This window comes from Sinocyclocheilus rhinocerous, unplaced genomic scaffold (genome assembly GCF_001515625.1).
Source record: "Sinocyclocheilus rhinocerous isolate Xijiao unplaced genomic scaffold, SAMN03320098_v1.1 scaffold10865, whole genome shotgun sequence".
Taxonomy (NCBI): Eukaryota; Metazoa; Chordata; class Actinopteri; order Cypriniformes; family Cyprinidae; genus Sinocyclocheilus; species Sinocyclocheilus rhinocerous.
The window spans coordinates 3,289-7,556 of NW_015663010.1; the positions used below are offsets into that span (position 1 = coordinate 3,289).

The 4,268-nt window shown below is 37.2% G+C and overlaps 1 pseudogene; it reads right to left on the reverse strand.

The window, feature by feature from the left end:
- Positions 1 to 234: 234 nt before the first annotated feature.
- LOC107728728 (interferon-induced very large GTPase 1-like) lies at positions 235 to 4,011 on the reverse strand (annotated as a pseudogene).
- Between the last annotated feature and the right edge of the window lie 257 nt (positions 4,012 to 4,268).

Here is a 4,268-nt window from a genome sequence, read left to right on the forward strand (position 1 = left end):
TTTATCAGAACACAATTTTGTATAATGACATGAGTATTACACTGATATAACATAAGAAATTTCATCATAAACCACATTTACCTGAGTCGTCATAATTCAGATCGCTTAAAAACAATATTTAATTAAAAATGTACGCACATGCAGAATTTTTTGTGTGATGGTAGGTGTACAGTAAAAAATAATATACAGCTTTTTAAAATGATCAATTATGCTAAATGATGTTTATGAATATATTTAAAAAAATGTAGACAAGTTTGTGGTTCCATGGTAAAACCACCCATTCAGTCCAATATTACGATGGAAAGAAACACTGTGATCTACATTATGGTTTTCTATGGTGTTAGTGCAGATTGCTCTACAAAATGGACACTGAACCCAACAGCAATGACAGAAGTGATCAATCAGAATCTCATCTGGTCTGAACTTATAGTCCAGATTTACTGGAAATGTGTCTGTGTTGAATCTACTGCTGATTTCAAACATTATAGCAGTAATTTCCTCTGTTATCACGTCTTCTAGGAGGTTGAAATCATCAACATCATCATGTTTGACTCCACTGAGGTCTTTTTCAGAGAAGATCAGCTCATCTGAGAGCTGCTGTGTGAATCTCTTCAACCACAAATCAACATCTCTGTTCTCTTGAACATGTTTAGTAGATTCATGAGCTGCTTCCACAATCTTCTGCTGCAGGAGTTTAATGTTCTCCTTCATCTTATGTAAAACACTGCCACTGAACTTATCAGTGTTGTACCGACTGACTTCTCTGATGAAACTCTTGAAGTGATCTCTGGGATAGTGAATGTAGTTCATGTATTTGACAAAATCCTCCTCTTCTGCCAGTGTCTTGAGGATGTGTTTCTCCAGATTTCCATTTAGTGATTCACAGTTTGATCTCATTTCATCTGCTAGATCTCTGGGAGTCTTCTTGTAGACATTCTGCTCAACGGGCTCTTTAATTTTATGACAGATGTTCTCACCAAAAATGGTAGCTGATGTTGCTCCATGACAGTATTTCTGGAAAATGCTATAATACTTTTCTCTCTTATTCTCCAAATAGAGAATAGGATCATTGGCTTCTTTGAACATCCTGTGTTGGTCAGTGATAATTTTGTCTGAACTCCTGTAGATGGAATAAACCAAATCCATGAAGAATTCTTTCTTGAACACATATTTCACCGATCCTTCTTCATGTCCTGTTACTCTCTTCTTGATATTATCTATGAGTTGTTGAATGTAGCTGATGTTGTAGCCCATCTTTGAAATGTTAAATGATTTAATCAGTCTGTCTGTCTGCTGAGCAACATCTGTGACTAATGATTGTATTTGGGCTTCATCCTCTGGAGACAGTGTTTGAGCATATTTACATATTTCTTTACCTTTGCCAGCACTCTTTACAGCATTTCTGCTTTTTGCAGACCTTTTCAAAATAACATAGTCAGAATAATTTTGCACACTGAATATAGTCTTGAACTCACTGTCCTCTTTCCAGTGGTCTACTTTGAGACATCCAAGATCAATGTCACAGAGGATCTCTTTTACATCTCTTAGTATATCAATGTCTCTGATTTCAGGAGTGTCTCTAATGATCTTCTTCATCCATTGTTTCCAAAACAAATCAAACTCTTTCTTCAGTGTTTTTTCATCATTAACTTTGTCTTTGAGTTTTAAGGCACATTCTTTGCTCTTTTTGAAAATAATGTTTTCATGTTGCATCCTCTTATCATCAATCTTCTTCTTCAAGTCTCGCTGCTGGAGAATCTCATTTAATTTCCTTTTTGTTTCTCTTGCAATGTTTTCCTGAAGCTCTTTGATTTTGATTTCAAATGATGTTTTCCACTGAATAAGCATATCTTTTTCTTTGTCTTTCTCAAAGAATTCTGACATTATTTTCTCCACTTCTTTACTTGTCTTCTTCAGTTCTCTTTGAAGATCAGCTTCCTCAACCTCATGAATTGCTTCATTTTCTATTTTGTTGTGTAGTTTGTTTTCAGTTTTCATCATGGCACTGCGAAGCCTCCAGGACCACTTGCTGTATTCCGTCTCTAGTCTCCTGAAGGCTGAAATCTCCAGAGTATTTTGAAAGCTGAAGACAAATCGTTCATTCAGTAAAGCCTTCCAGAGATCTGCAATACAAGCTTTTAAGTCTCCCAGCATCATTCTATCTGAATTTGAGGCATGAGTCATAATAGATTTCTTTAGTTCTTGAATATTCTCACAGTAGTTCGGGTTTGGTGGTGCCATGGGTGGGCTGCCTTCCCAGAGCTGAGCAATATACTTAACATCTTTCTGAACATCAAATCTGATGACATTGCTAAAACTTTCTGCATCATAGACTTTGTCTTTAGCAGCAACTTTTGTCATCTCATCCAGTGTCTCCTGCAATCGTCTCCTTCCCTCCATGTTCTTCTCTCCAGCTGTGAGGTCTGAAATATTCTGATGCACAAACACACAGCTGGGATTTAGTCTAACATTCTTCATTCTCAGAAAAGCTTGAACAACAATCTGAAGAATGTCCTGCATCTCAGATGGGTTTTCTCCAAAGATGTTGATCAGTGTCAGATTTCCAAGACCAACAACAAATGTGGCCAATTGATTGTCATTATCTCTTGTTGATCTTCCAGCCAGTTCTAGAGCACGAAGTCCCTCAGTATCGACAACCAGAATATAGTCAAATTTCATCAGTGTTTTCATCTCGTCTGAGACTCTGATCAGCTGCATGAAAGCTCCTCTGGTGCACCGGCCAGCACTGACCGGAAACTGAAGTCCAAACATGGCATTGAGCATGGTGGATTTCCCAGAGCTCTGGATCCCTAAAACTGACAGCACAAAAACACTCTGGTCTCCCAGTTTCTGGACGAGTTCGTCTAGAACAGCAGAAATCCAGATCACAGGAACATGAGCAGCGTCTCCATCCATCAGCTCCAGTGGAAATCCAGAGATCATCATCTCTGCTGCAAAACTAGGGAGAGAAGAGAAGTGAACCTGCAGGTCTTTCTTGTTCTTCTTCACAGATGAACATGATTCATAGATCTGACCGATCTCCCTCATGATGTGCTCCAAACCCAAGGTTGCTGCTTGAAGATCCTCAGATATTCTCTCAAGTTTGGTTTGTTCAGCTCTGAATTTTTTTAATTCAAGTTTATCTTGATTGTCTTTCAGTTTTACAACTGTTGACCACTTTTTATCATATTCATCATGTAGCTTAAAAAGATCAGCTGATATATATTCGTCCAGGAGGATTCCGAGCCATTTGAGGAAAAACATAATCTCATTCTCAGTACTTGAGTTAATTTTATTTAGAATTTTATATATAAAATCACTGATTTTAAATGTATGCTGAATTTGACGGATTTTTTTCATGTTTTTTTGTTTGATACTTATGTTCCTTTCTATCTTTTCTCCACAAGGTCGATGTAGTTCTTTGTTTATTTGACACCACTGATGCCACTGTTTCCCCTGATGAGGCAAAAATGATTCTTAGATTTTTTTTGTCTCATCTTTCTTCAATAATTCCATGATTTTTTGTGCTTCTTTTCTATTTGTCCTGCTACCAGTATCATTTTTCTCATCGACTTTGATGTCTGAGTGTTTGGACACATCTTCAAGTCTGAAAGTAAAAGATGAATCTGAGAGACAATCACTTATAGCTTTTCTGAGTTCTTCAGATACATCTGACTGATTTCTGTCTTTCAGACCAATTTTGTATTTTCCTTTCTGTGTCTCAAAGACAGTATATTCATCTTGAGTAAAAAGACAAATGAGTGGCTTTGAGTCTTTGTATAGTTGTTCAAGTGTTATCATGCTTTTGTCATTTTTCTTAAGTTGTGGTAAAAGAACAACATTGACTGAGCTTATTTCAGTGAGGATCTGCAGCTGTTTCTCATGGTCTCCTGCATCTTTAGTCACCATCAGCTGCTTCAGGAAAACATCAGCACAATGAAATGCGGCCATCTGAACATCCATCGGGTGGATTTGCTCAGACTGACTGGTTTCCCCTTTAGACAGAGTCATTGAATAAAAAAAAAAGAAGTCAGAATTAGTCTCTTGGTTAAATGAATTATTATTTTGTTGTGGTTGTTTGTGATCTTCTTCACTGGTCTCTTTAGTTTTGATGTATCTTGCTCTGTAGTCCATCATCAATAGTTTTTGTAGGAAAGTCTGAATCAGCTCTTCTTCAGCACAAGAATCATGGTACTGTATTGATCGAGCAGATATCTGAAGAACATCTGCAGCTCTTAGTGTATTGAGGTTCTTGACTTCAAGATGGA